Source organism: Nerophis lumbriciformis, linkage group LG02 (assembly GCF_033978685.3).
Source record: "Nerophis lumbriciformis linkage group LG02, RoL_Nlum_v2.1, whole genome shotgun sequence".
NCBI classification, from domain to species: Eukaryota; Metazoa; Chordata; class Actinopteri; order Syngnathiformes; family Syngnathidae; genus Nerophis; species Nerophis lumbriciformis.
In genome coordinates this window covers 131739-147500 of record NC_084549.2, presented here as the reverse complement: position 1 = coordinate 147500, position 15762 = coordinate 131739, and the positions used below count along the sequence as shown (strand labels likewise).

Below are 15762 nucleotides of genomic sequence, written 5' to 3'. Positions count from 1 at the left end.
TCTCTCTCTCTCTCTCTCTCTCTCTCTCTCTCTCTCTCTCTCTCTCTCTCTCTCTCTCTCTCTCTCTCTCTCTCTCTCTCTCTCTCTCTCTCTCTCTCTCTCTCTCTCTCTCTCTCTCTCTCTCTCTCCCCCCCCCCCTCCCGCCCTGCTCCAGTGCTGCTGGATGCTGCCAATGCGCGGCTGGTAGGACTCAGAAGACGTCAGAAGACGTCCAAGCATCTTCATCCTCCCGTGCAGTTCTTGCTGTCAGGCTGCGATTGCGCGCGCTGCTCTGCTCCTCTGAGGTAAGTGTCACAAGTTACGTTTCCTCCTGCTTTTTGTCGACGCAAGTGCGCGGGCTGATGGCTTTTATGTGCGCAGAAGTGCACGCAAAGTTGACTTGAACATGGAGGGTGTTTAATTGCCATGCCCATATATGGTCACGGCATGCAGGCAGCCCACGGGGGGTCCACGGGGGTCCACGGGGGTCCACGGGGGTCCACCTTAGTGCTGCTGATGTGGATCAGAGGGAACAAAGTCTGGACGCAGTTTATTCCTCCAGTGGTGACCTTTCTTCTGCCGCCATATTCATCTTCATTCCCTGAAAGCACCGTGGGTGGAGGACATGGTCACGAGTCACTTTAGAGTAGTCCGTGTGCAGCCACTTTGTCTAAATGTCTGGCAAACACACAGTGGTGCATGAGTGCTGGGGGAGCCGCGGTTCAATCCTGAGATCCAAACATGAGATGAAGGAGGGCCTTGCTGAGGAAGGTGGTGGAGGACACACCTCCACACCTGTGGTGAAGGAGGGCCTTACTGAGGAAGGTGGTGGAGGACACACCTCCACACCTGTGGTGAAGGAGGGTCTTGCTGAGGAAGGTGGTGGAGGACACACCTCCACACCTGTGGTGAAGGAGGGTCTTGCTGAGGAAGGAGGTGGAGGACACACCTCCACACCTGTGGTGAAGGAGGGTCTTGCTGAGGAAGGTGGTGGAGGACACACCTCCACACCTGTGGTGAAGGAGGGCCTTGCTGAGGAAGGTGGTGGAGGACACACCTCCACACCTGTGGTGAAGGAGGGTCTTGCTGAGGAAGGTGGTGGAGGACACACCTCCACACCTGTGGTGAAGGAGGGTCTTGCTGAGGAAGGAGGTGGAGGACACACCTCCACACCTGTGGTGAAGGAGGGTCTTGCTGAGGAAGGTGGTGGAGGACACACCTCCACGCCTGTGGTGAAGGAGGGTCTTGCTGAGGAAGGTGGTGGAGGACACACCTCCACACCTGTGGTGAAGGAGGGCCTTGCTGAGGAAGGAGGTGGAGGACACACCTCCACACCTGTGGTGAAGGAGCCGTCGTGTCCACCAGTGAGGACATCATGGAGGAGCGCAAGAAGATTCCACTTACAACTAATTAGGCAATTAAGGTTCTCCCACTAAATATTCACACTTGGTTGGTTGGCAGGTGCAGCACTCGTGCAGCACTCATGCAGCCCCGTGATGCTCCACCACCGAGACACAATTCTCTTGTGTTGCCAGATAGTTACACCGTGATGGCTTCAAGTTCAATTGACATTATCACAGTGCACGTTGAACCGCAGCACCCCAGTGTCAGCAGCACTCATGCAGCCCCATCTCATGATGCTATACCAACACCGCCGAGGCACAATCTTGCTGTCCATTTGCGTTGCCAGGTGTGTACAAAATAATGGTTGAGTGTTTGTAACAGTGCATGTTGGAATGCTCTGTGGAACCGCAGCACCCCAGTGTCAGCAGCACTCATGTGGCCCCATCCCATGATGCTATACCAACGCCACAAAACAAATAATCTTGCTGCTCACTTGTGTTGTCAGATAGTTACACAATAATGACTTTGTGTTGACAAATGTTATGTTATCACAGTACACGTTGAAATTCACTATTAAAGCCGCAGCACCCCAGTGTCAGCAGCACTCATGCAGCCCTAGACCGTTACACTGTACCAACGCCACCAAGACACAAGCATCTTGCTGCTAACTTGTGTTGCCAGATGTGTACACAACAACGGCTGTGTGTTTGTCACAGTGCATGTTGGAATGCTCTGCTGAACCACAGCACCCCAGTGTCAGTAGCACTCATGCAGCCCCATCCCATGATGCTAAACCGACACCACCGAGGCACAATCTTGCTGCCCATTTGTGTTGCCAGATGTGTACAAAATAATGGCTGTGTGTTTGCCACCGTGCATGTTGGAATGCACTGTTGAACCGTAGCACCCCAGTGTCAGCAGCACTCATGCAGTCCTATATCATGACGCTGACAACACCACCGATATACAATTATTTTGCGGCTCACTTGTGTTGCCAGATATTCAGACTTTAACAACAGGCGTGTGTTGACTCATTTTCAGTGGCTAGTAAATGTGTAGGAGCTGCACACTGACTACTCTGAAGCTCTGAGCTGCACACTGACTACTCTGAAGCTCTGAGCTGCACACTGACTACTCTGAAGCTCTGAGCTGCACACTGACTACTCTGAAGCTCTGAGCTGCACACTGACTACTCTGAAGTATGTCCAAGTGAATGTGCAGTATTGTGCTGACACAATTTGATGCTGTGATTTTCCCCACAGAACCGAGAAGATTTTGCATCTTTTTTCCTGAATTTGGAAGTAATATGAAAGCCTTAACAGATATCGCGCATGAGTGAAGTCAATAGCAGAGAGCTATGGTTGTCAGTTTAATACCTGACACTCACCTGTCTTGCCGTGTTGTGTTGTACTTCATTTATTTACCTGCCATGTATGTGATGACACTATCTGATTGGTTGATGCTGCGTCAGCATCTTCATTTGCTGACGTTTGTGTGACAGAAACCTTCAATAATCTGTGTCAAATATACAGTATCATACACCAAATATACACTATCATACACACCTACATAGTATTATACACCAAATACACAGTATCATACATCAAATATACAGTATCATACACCAAATATACACTATCATACACCAAATATACAGTATCATACACAGTATTATACACCAATTATACAGTATCATACACCAAATATACAGTATCATACACAGTATTATACACCAAATATACAGTATCATACACCAAATATACAGTATCATACACAACTACACAGTATTATACACCAAATACACAGTATCATACACCAAATATACAGTATCATACACCAAATACACAGTATCATACACCAAATATACAGTATAATACACCAAATATACAGTATCATACACCAAATATACAGTGTCATACACCAAATATACAGTATCATACATCAAATACAAAGTATCATACACAACTACACAGTATTATACACCAAATACACAGTATCATACACCAAATATACAGTATCATACACCAAATACACAGTATTATACACCAAATATACAGTATCATACACAGTATTATACACCAAATACACAGTATCATACATCAAATATACAGTATCATACACCAAATATACAGTATCATACCCCAAATATACAGTATAATACACCAAATATACAGTATCATACACCAAATACACAGTATCATACACAACTACACAGTATTATACACCAAATATACAGTATCATACACCAAATATACAGTATCATACACCAAATACACAGTATCATACACAACTACACAGTATTATACACCAAATACACAGCATCATACACCAAATATACAGTATAATACACCAAATATACAGCATCATACACCAAATATACAGTATCATACACCAAATATACAGTATCATACACCAAATATACAGTATGAACTTGGAGTTGTTTTTCTTCATCTTATGTCAAAATGAAGATTTCTGGACCTGACTGTATAAACAAATTCGATATCAGAGGCACAAGCGGTAAAAGTGGATGGATGGATCAGCAAAAATGACACATCAGATTGTATCAGCTATCATCTCAAATGTCATACCAGCAGATGTTTGGTGTTTCTAAGGTTGGTCTGTAGTTACTTAGTGGTCTTACATTAGTTACATTACATCTTACATTAGTTACATTAGTTACTTAGTGGTCTTACATTAGTTACATTACATCTTACATTAGTTACATTAGTTACTTAGTGGTCTTACATTAGTTACATTACATCTTACATTAGTTACATTAGTTACTTAGTGGTCTTACATTAGTTACATTAGTTACATTACATCTTACATTAGTTACATTACATCTTACATTAGTTACATTAGTTACTTAGTGGTCTTACATTAGTTACATTACATCTTACATTAGTTACATTAGTTACTTAGTGGTCTTACATTAGTTACATTACATCTTACATTAGTTACATTAGTTACTTAGTGGTCTTACATTAGTTACATTACATCTTACATTAGTTACATTAGTTACTTAGTGGTCTTACATCAGGTCAGGAAAAACACAGAGGCTATTTCATCCCTACAAGCCTGTTTCGCTAAATAAAATAAAATCCCCTGATGAGCAGGGAAACCTAAAGTGTATATTCGGTTAAACCACAGAAACCTTGACTCTATATATATATATATATATATATATATATATATATATATATATATATATATATATATATATATATATATATATATATATATATATATATATATATATATATATATATATATATATATATATATATATATATATATATATATACTTGTAGGCCCAAGTATTCATTCAACACGAGGCATTAAATACAGTAGTGTAGTAGACCTAAGTATTCATTAAGTACCACCATAATGACAACATTAAATACAGTAGTGTAGTAGACCTAAGTATTCATTAAGTACCACCATAATGACAACATTAAATACAGTAGTGTAGTAGACCTAAGTATTCATTAAGTACCACCATAATGACAACATTAAATACAGTAGTACAGTAGACCTAAGTATTCATTAAGTACCACCATAATGACAGCATTGTAATATAGTAGCGTAGTAGACCTAAGTATTCATTCCAAACAAGGCAGAAGTTTTTACTTAATATTTGACACAGTTTGAACAGTAACACTGACACAGCACCAGTTTGAGGGATCACTGCTTTAAAAGTGACAGATGGAGGTAGATGTGTAACACCTTGTTACAGTAACATCATTCAACTTACACAATTACCACTCCACTTCAACCTAAATAAAGACAGCATAAGTCAATACCATTTTTCTCTGCTTGACTTGGACCTGATCCAGCATTTTGCAACATTCCACACTACACAATAATAACATTCCACACTACACAATAATAACATTCCACACTACACAATAATAACATTCCACACTACACAATAATAACATTCCACACTACACAATAATAACATTCCACACTACACAATAATAACATTCCACACTACACAATAATAACATTCCACACTACACAATAATAACATTCCACACTACACAATAATAACATTCCACACTACACAATAATACCATTCCACACTACACAATAATAACATTCCACACTACACAATAATAACATTCCACACTACACAATAATAACATTCCACACTACACAATAATAACATTCCACACTACACAATAATAACATTCCACACTACACAATAATAACATTCCACACTACACAATAATAACATTCCACACTACACAATAATAACATTCCACACTACACAATAATAACATTCCACACTACACAATAATAACATTCCACACTACACAATAATAACATTCCACACTACACAATAATAACATAAGATGATGTGTGTTGATATGGTGTCAGATCAGTATTGGTATGGTATGGAAGTGAAAAAGTGGTATGGTCACACCATTAGTGGTGACAGCAGCTGTCAGTCAGCGTGTGGAACATCCTGCAGTGGAATATTTCACTTTCACTTTCATAAACCACTGCATGGCTTCACTACACGCATCACACGTTTGACTTTAGAGGTTTTCATCTGACGATATGTTCATTATGGTGATGGCAGAGTAATATCCATTCTGGCCCCGGCCCCCCGGGGCCCCCCAAAGCCCCCCGATCCCCCCCCCAAGGCACCAGTGGAAGCACTTGTGGCGTCTAGCAGGGCTGATGACAGCAGTCAGCTGCTCAAGCAGACGCCATTAGAGACATAATCCACTTTCCCAGCCTGTCTATCTTTAGACCACACAAGCTTTGGCTGCCATCATTAAACAATAACATCATGCTGTCTCACATGGAAGGACCGCCCCTTCATGCTGTCTCACGTGGAAGGACCGCCCCTTCATGCTGTCTCACATGGAAGGACCGCCCCTTCATACTGTCTCACATGGAAGGACCGCCCCTTCTTGCTGTCTCACATGGAAGGACCACCCCTTCATGCTGTCTCACGTGGAAGGACCGCCCCTTCATGCTGTCTCACATGGAAGGACCGCCCCTTCATGCTGTGTCACATGGAAGGACCACCCCTTCATGCTGTCTCATGTGGAAGGACCGCCCCTTGATGCTGTCTCACGTGGAAGGACCGCCCCTTCATGCTGTCTCATGTGGAAGGACCGCCCCTTGATGCTGTCTCACGTGGAAGGACCGCCCCTTCATGCTGTCTCATGTGGAAGGACCGCCCCTTGATGCTGTCTCATGTGGAAGGACCGCCCCTTCATGCTGTGTCACATGGAAGAACCACCCATTGATGCTGTCTCACGTGGAAGGACCACCCCTTGATGCTGTCTCACGTGGAAGGACCACCCCTTGATGTTGTCTCACGTGGAAGGATTGCCCCTTAATGCTGTCTCACGTGGAAGGACCGTCCCTTGATGCTGTTTCACGTAGAAGGACCGCCCCTTCATGCTGTCTCACGTGGAAGGACCGCCCCTTGATGCTGTCTCATGTGGAAGGACCGCCCCTTGATGCTGTCTCATGTTGAAGGACCGCCCCTTCATGCTGTCTCACGTGGAAGGACCGCCCCTTGATGCTGTCTCATGTGGAAGGACCACCCCTTCATGCTGTCTCACGTGGAAGGACCGCCCCTTGATGCTGTCTCATGTGGAAGGACCGCCCCTTGATGCTGTCTCACGTGGAAGGACCGCCCCTTGATGCTGTCTCACGTGGAAGGACCGCCCCTTCATGCTGTGTCACATGGAAGAACCACCCATTGATGCTGTCTCACGTGGAAGGACCACCCCTTGATGCTGTCTCACGTGGAAGGACCACCCCTTGATGTTGTCTCACGTGGAAGGACCGCCCCTTAATGCTGTCTCACGTGGAAGGACCGCCCCTTGATGCTGTTTCACGTAGAAGGACCGCCCCTTCATGCTGTCTCACGTGGAAGGACCACCCCTTCATGCTGTCTCACGTGGAAGGACCGCCCCTTGATGCTGTCTCATGTTGAAGGACCGCCCCTTCATGCTGTCTCACGTGGAAGGACCGCCCCTTGAGGGGCAAGCGGTAGAAAATGGATGGATGGATGAAGTTGTACATAAATAAAATAGTTTTGTTTGTAGATGTGTTCTATTCATCATATTCATCAAAAATATTATTATGTTTTAAATATTGTATTGATTATTGTATAATATTTTTATTTTGTTAAAATATTTAAAAATAAAATAGGTTAGTTGATCAAATTGTTTTATTTTTGTTATTACATTTATTATCTAAATGTTTGCTTTGATCACTATGAAATTATAATATCATTATATATCAATTACTGTTTATATGTACAATTGCATTAGGTTGTATGGGCATAAAATAGTTTGTAGAATTGTTCTAGTTATTATTATTAATCCTATTATTAATAGTGTATTATTGTATATATTTCAATAGTAATAACTTATTCAAAATAATTAGGTAATTTTATAGAATGTATTCTATTCACATTTATTATGTTTATTTTTACTAACATTAATATTACATTTCTATTTACATTTGTGCTTTAAAAACTGGGCACTGAAGACAATGTAATTTTATGTTTTATGTTATTTTAATTTGTGCATTATTTTTATTGTAAACTTTTGTTCACGTATAATTATACACAAAGTATATAACAATTATATAATTTTTTTATTATATGAAGTATTATTTAAAATATATATATATAATGTATATAGTTTTGGAATTTTTCAATTATTACCATTATTCAGTGGAGTCATTTAGTTTTGTTCATTATTCATTATTTAAATACACAAAAATGTATCCATCTATCTAAATATATATACATACATATATATATATATATATATATATATATATATATATATATATATATATATATATATATTCAAAATCCAATGATATGATTAATATATGTAATTTATAAAGTTATTATATGTATTTGTAAGTATATATATATACAGTATATATATTGTATTGGATGTGATAGATGCACAGATGGACTTCTTCTTCTCATAATTATATTGATATCTGCCACATAAATATCTGCTTATTGACTTTGTAATTCTTTATTGCTGTAACTTGCTCATATTGGGGGCCATTAAGGGGCCCCGAGGAGACCGTTTTTCCGATAGCAAACTAATCATGCGATGGACGGACACACACTGTTAGCACGGCGCCAATAAGACGCTCACTTTAGCAGCGCTGTGCCGTATTTGTCTTACAATATTGTCTATGTTCACCACACACACACTCTTCCATGTGTGTGTGTGTGTGTGTGTGTGTGTGTGTGTGTGTGTGTGTGTGTGTGTGTGTGTGTATGTGTGTTTGCGTGTGTGTGTGTTTGCGTGTGTGTGCGTGTGTGTGTGTGTGTGTGTGTTTGTGTGTGTGTTTGCGTGTGTGTGTTTGCGTGTGTGTGCGTGTGTTTGCGCGTGTGTGTGTGTGTGTGTGTTTGTGTGTGTGTTTGTGTGTGTGTGTGTGTGTGTGTGTGTGTGTGTGTGTGTGTGTGTGTGTGTGTGTGTGTGTGCGTGTTGGAGTGCAAAGGTGAGGTCGGAGCAAAGATGATTTATGGACGTCACAAACATGAAGCTCCAAGATGTTCTAAAGGCTATCATTTAAATATTTCATCTTTGAAGCAACATTCAATACTGTTGCAAGTGTAAAAGTAAGCTAAGCAGTGACATTCAAGTCAAGACAAGACTTTTAATGACAAAGGTGATGATTTTGGCTGCAGATGTGCTTCCACTTTGTAGTCGTCTTACCTGTCCTGAAGGTGTCAAAGGCTGCAAAAAATATAGAAAAAAGTGAAGTGTGAGAGAAAGTGCTGAACTCCTACTTTCTTCAGCGTGGAAAACAACAACAACAACTTTTAGACTTTAGTCTTTGAAGTTTGAATTCCCCAAGTTTTTCTTATATTATTATACATATTTATATCAATATGTTCTAAATGCTTTTAGGGAAAGCTCTGCTGTATTTTAGAATTGTTTCGCTCTCATATTTTTAATTGTTTTAATTAGCTCTTTTTTTTAATTACATTTTTTTACTGGCACATTTACTACAGTTTTAGCCTTGTTTAGTTTCGCTTTCATTTTTAGCTTCTTTTTCAGACGTATCCTTTTAGACTCTTTTCAAAATTATCTTTTTAACATGTCTTGTTAGTATGTAACATTACATGTTTTATTTAATTTTAACACGTCTTGTAAGTTTGTCACTGTCATGTCTTTGTGATCATGTTTTGTTTGGCTATGTTCTGTTTGGTTTTTAGGACTCTTTTTAGTTCCTGTTTTCACTCCCTTGCCTTGTCACCATGACGACCATTAGTTGCACCTGCTTTCACGTTTGGACTCACGCACCTGTCATTAATCATGTCCTTATTATTTAAGCTTGTAGTTGCCAGGCAGTCGGCCTGGCGACATTACCTCTGCTCACTTCATGCCATGATTACCCTTGAGACCATAGTTTATGCTTCATGCCATGCCACGTAACTTTTGTTTTATGTCCATAGTTTCTGTCCATGTGTCATTTTTGTTTTCTTAGCCAAGTTTGTATCTCCGCCTTATGCGCACCTTTTGTTTACACCTTTTGTCAGAGTTAAGAATAAATCATGTATTGTCCAGTCAAGTCGTCTTGCATCTTGGGAAAGCAATCCACGCAGCGAGCCACGAAAGCCTCGCAGCAAGCTGCTCTGTAGTCCACGACGTGACAGTAACATTACATTTTTTATTTAATTTTAACACGTCTTGTATGTAACATTACATTTTTTATTTAACTTTAATTAAAAAAAAACATTAGCTTACCAGCAGTTTTTTGCAATAACATATATTTGTTAAAACATTTTTGTATTCGTTTAAATTTGTTTCACATTTTTAATTAGTGAAGTGAATTATATTTGTATAGCGCTTTTCTCTAGAGACTCTTTACATAGTGAAAGCCTTGCACTGGGAGCAGGCGGGTCAAGTGCCTTGCCTAAGGACACAACGCTGCCCCGCAATTAGCTTTTTTTTAAATATATTTTTATATATATGTATATATATATAAAGCACATGTAAATATATATATATATATATATATATATATATATATATATATATATATATATATGTATATATATATATATATATATATATATATATATATATATATATATATATATATATATATATATGACTATGTGGCATAGAAAGAGAATGAGTTAAGACCTTTGTTAGTTCGGAATCTGGATTTAAGGTGGTTAGTAGAGCTCCCCCTGGTGTTGTGGTTATGGCGGTCATTTACCTTAAGGAAGTAGTTTGACATGTACTTCGGTATCAGGGAGGTGTAGCGGATTTTATAGACCAGGCTCAGTGCAAGTTGTTTTACTCTGTCCTCCACCCTGAGCCAGCCCACTTTGGAGAAGTGGGTAGGAGTGAGGTGTGATCTGGGGTGGAGGTCTAGAAGTAATCTGACTAGCTTGTTCTGGGATGTTTGGAGTTTAGATTTGAGGGTTTTGGAGGTGCTAGGGTACCAGGAGGTGCATGCCTAATGGAAATAGGGTTGAATGAGAGTTCCCGCCAGAATCTTCATGGTGCTTTTGTTGACCAGAGAGGAAATTCTATAGAGAAATATCGTTCATTGGTTGACCTTTTTGATGACCTTGGTTGCCATTTGATCACAGGAAAGATTAGCCTCTAGAATGGAAGCTAGGTAGGTGACCTCATCTTTCCTGGTGATAAGAATGTCACCCACTTTTATAGTGAAGTCATTGACTTTCTTAAGGTTGATGTGGGACCCAAACAGGATGGATTCAGTTTTACCCAAGTGTATGGATAGCTTGTTGTCAGCGAGCCAGGTGCAAGTTCTACAGAGGATTTTCTCCACCTGTGACTTGTCCTTGTCTGATACCAGCAAGGCCGAGTCATCCGCAAACAAGAACAATTCACAGTCGCATGCTGATGACAAGTCCTTTATGTATATTAGGAACAGTAAAGGTCCCAATACACTGCCTTGGGGGACTCCACAGCTCACTGAGAGGGGGGGTGCACGGTGCCGTTCACCTCTACCACCTGTTCCCTCCCCTCCAAGTAAGATTGCATTTAGCTCCATGAGGTTCTGTTAAATCCGATTGCTCTGAGCTTATCCAACAGTATAGCGTGGTTAACGCTGTCAAAGACCTTCTGAAGGTCCAACATGACACACATGTAGGTGTGTTTGTGTGAGTGTGTGTGTATATATGTATATGTGTGTATATATATATATGTATATGTGTGTGTGTGTATATATATATATATATACTGTATGTGTGTATATATATATATGTATATGTGTGTATATTAGAGATGCGCGGATAGGCAATTATTTCATCCGCAACCGCATCAGAAAGTCGTCAACCATCCGCCATCCACCCGACCTAACATTTGATCAGAACCGCACCCGCCCGCATCCGCCCATTGTTATATATCTAATATAGACGATGCAAGGCATTAGTGAGGTTATAAAGCTTTTGCCTGTTAAAGAAAGGAGACTGATCCAATGCAGCACAGACATTCGCGTGCCATGCTGTCACGACCCAGACGCACACCAGTGCGCAATCATATGGGAGCCGCGCTGAGCGCACCTACAAGCACTATATCAACCAGGGTGAGCCCCACCCCTTTTGTGAGCGCACTGCGCGCGGAGTGACCCCTGTTACGCGCCCCCGGCAACAGGGGTGGCGGGCAGGTAAGCTGCGTGGGCTGAGCGTGCGGAGTGACCCCTGTTACGAGCCCCCGGCCACGGGGGTGGCGGGCAGGTAAGCTGCTTACCTGCTGCGCGTGACGCCGGCCGCGGCGAAGGCGGACGAGGCGGGGTGTCGGTGCGGTGGGCGCGGTGGTGACCCTGGACGTGCGTCGGGCCCTTCTCGCGGATCGCCTCAGCTACGGCTCCCGGTGGGGCCCTCTCGGGGGAAGGGGCCTCGGTCCCGGACCCCGGCGAGGCGTCCCTTCTCCGTTCCGTAAAAGTGTCCATCTCTTTTTTTTTTCTTCTTCTGTTGTGGCATATGCTGCAGGTGCCTGCTCGTTTTTCGTATGTGGGTAACAACATTTAACTATGTATATATATTTACCAATTGGTTTAACTGCCACCCGCCTGAATCTATTTAATATCTAATTTTTTTTATTTTAACCGCCCGACCCGACCCGCGGATAAAATCTAATTTTTTTTAATTTCATCCGCCCGATCCGCGGATAATCTGAGGACTCCGCGGTTGTGCCCGCAAACCGCGCATCTCTAGTGTATGTATATATATGTATATGTGTGTATATATATATACTGTATGTGTGTATATATATTTATATATATGTATATGTGTGTATATATGTATATATATATATATATGTATATGTGTATATTTGTGTGTGTGTATATATATATATATATATATATATATATATATATATATATATATATATATATATGCGTGTGTATATATATATATATATATATATATATGTATATATATATATATATTTATATATATATGTATATATATATAAATATATAAGTAAATGTATATGTATATATATATATATATATATATATATATATTTATATATATATATATATATGTATAAATATATATATATATATATATATATATATATATATATATATATATATATATATATATATATATATATATATATATATATATATATATATATATATATATATATTCTTAATTTTGTTTAAAAAAAAAAAGTTTAGCATTTTAGCATTTTATAATGCACCCGTCTTTCATTGTGTATTTTTTTTAACTGAATTTTATTTTTTAAATTTGTGTTGAATTATCTCATCAGAAATTCTGACTATTACATATTTACGTTAGTACAATATTTACTACTGGTAATATCTTTGTGTATTTATTTGGTCACTATGTTCACTACTTGCTGATTGCTGATTGGCTGGGAGCAGTCACATGCTTCAAGTGAACTTTGACTGTCAGACCACTAAGTCTAGCGGCTTTCTCCGTTTTATAGCGTTTATTTCCAAGGTGTCAGTTTGGCCCGGCTTGGCTCGCTCTCTGCTGACTTTGATTGACATTGTAGGAGAAGCAGAACTTGTAGCCGTCAGAGTGATGACAAAAGGCCCTAGGGCTGAAGTCTGTGAAGGGAAATGAATGAAAAGCAACAACAGGAAATTACATTTTACATGGAAACATGTGTCATTAAATCCTTTATTACAACACCACACTATGTCACATCTTAGTGGAGTTGAGGGCCAAATAGACACTGTGGTCAATGGAAGTCTTAGTGGAGTTGAGGGCCAAATAGACACTGTGGTCAATGGAAGTCTTAGTGGAGTTGAGGGCCAAATAGACACTGTGGTCAATGGAAGTCTTAGTGGAGTTGAGGGCCAAATAGACACTGTGGTCAATGGAAGTCTTAGTGGAGTTGAGGGCCAAATAGACACTGTGGTCAATGGAAGTCTTAGTGGAGTTGAGGGCCAAATAGACACTGTGGTCAATGGAAGTCTTAGTGGAGTTGAGGGCCAAATAGACACTGTGGTCAATGGAAGTCTTAGTGGAGTTGAGGGCCAAATAGACACTGTGGTCAATGGAAGTCTTAGTGGAGTTGAGGGCCAAATAGACACTGTGGTCAATGGAAGTCTTAGTGGAGTTGAGGGCCAAATAGACACTGTGGTCAATGGAAGTCTTAGTGGAGTTGAGGGCCAAATAGACACTGTGGTCAATGGAAGTCTTAGTGGAGTTGAGGGCCAAATAGACACTGTGGTCAATGGAAATCTGTGGAATTCAGGATTTCATTTGTTAGCAAGTAAGCTAACAACATTCATTTTCCAGTAGGCTTCTAAAGCATCTTTATTGTTGTAGATGAACTACTTTTGTGGTTAATAATGTTGGTGGACCACCTCTTGTGTTTGTCTTGCAACTTACTGTCTGTAAGATAGCACCTAGTAACAATATCTATGACTTGGATGTACACACCATGTACAAAAGGTTAGACACAGAAGTAGAAATTCAAGTCAGATGCAGTTCTGATTAATAAGGGTGTCAAAAAAAAAATAGATTTTCAGATTAATTGTGATTTTTATTTGTAATGATTCTTAATTGGTTAAAAAAAAAATCACAAATATATTTTTAAGTATTTATTTTTTATATTTTTAAAAATCTGTCCTGTCTAGCCACTCAGACAAATCCTACAGTAGATGTAGATGATCTATATCTGCTCTCAGGGGCGCCGCTAGGGATTTTGGGCCCCATGAAAATAATCTTTACAGGGCCCCCAACACAGTGTCATTATTTTTTCTGTATTATAATTTCATCATTATTAGGGGCCTCTCTGGGGCCCCCTCCATCATGGGCCCCTAGAATCCGTCTCCTTTACCCCCCCTTTTCGGCGCCCCTGTCTGCTTTACACATTGACTTTACATTATGTAGATGTAGATGATCTATATCTGATGTACACATTGACTATAGATGTAGATGATCTATATCTGCTCTACTTATTTACTTTACACAAGAGAAGTGTTGGTACTTCTTATTTGTATTTGACTTTATTAAATGTTTGGGTAGAACTTTGTTCAACAAAACCAGTTTTATTTGATGTAATATAGAAATTGATCAGAGGTGTTTAACTACATTCCTCCATAAAATAGACAATCATAGAACTGGCACACAATCTTATTAAAAAGTATTAATTTTGAATGGAATCCAATGGTGTGCTTGCCAAACATTCCCATCACTACTGATTCATGAATGTCAAACCTTTTCGCTTCCATGAAGTTATGATAATGAAGTCATGATGATGAAGTCATGACAATGAAGTCATGATAATGAAGTCATGATGATGAAGTCATGACAATGAAGTCATGATGATGAAGTCATGATAATGAAGTCATGATGATGAAGTCATGATGATGAAGAGATGAATTTCCATTGTGGCAGTTTGAAATGTGAATAATGAAATATGTGGACGGATAAAAGACATCTTCATTTTCAGAAGTGTGGTTGTGGCTATCAGTGAACACTTTGGCAAGCTGTTGTATAAAAAAACAGCAAATTGCCAATATTTTGGAAACGGAGGTTGCTGACGAACAGATCTGGCCGTGACTTCCAACATTTTCCCTGTTTTCCTTAATGGCGGCCATGTTTTTGACCCAGCCTTGCTCAGATTGGACACTGGCGTGCTTGACAGTCCTCCAAACATGTTTACCAAAGTTTGCGGTGATTGGGTCAAACACTGTAAAGTTACAGTGCTGGTTTTTTGAATAGCGCATTTAACCATGCGAGAAACTTCAAGTCAACCCAACTTTTAGTGTTTGATATGAGCGCCACCGTATTTCTTCTATGGCTATTAGCACAGTAGTTGTGTGCAGTGGCTAGCTTCCACCAACCAATATGAAACGCAGGGATGGCCAGACTTCCAAGTGCGGGAATATCAAAGCTACAACAATTTCCCAGACAGAATAAAAACCTTAGAAGGAAACATGGACATATTTAGTCCC

At 40.1% G+C, this 15762-nt stretch overlaps 1 protein-coding gene across 1 annotated transcript in view; it reads left to right on the top strand.

The window, feature by feature from the left end:
- Nucleotides 1–192: 192 nt before the first annotated feature.
- Nucleotides 193–15762, top strand: part of LOC133577099 (muscarinic acetylcholine receptor M3) — a 118216-nt gene continuing 102646 nt past the window's right edge. Inside the window, exon 1 of the mRNA XM_061930703.2 lies at nucleotides 193–284. The gene's annotated coding sequence lies outside the window, so the exon portion shown is untranslated. The remainder of the gene's footprint in view (nucleotides 285–15762) is intronic.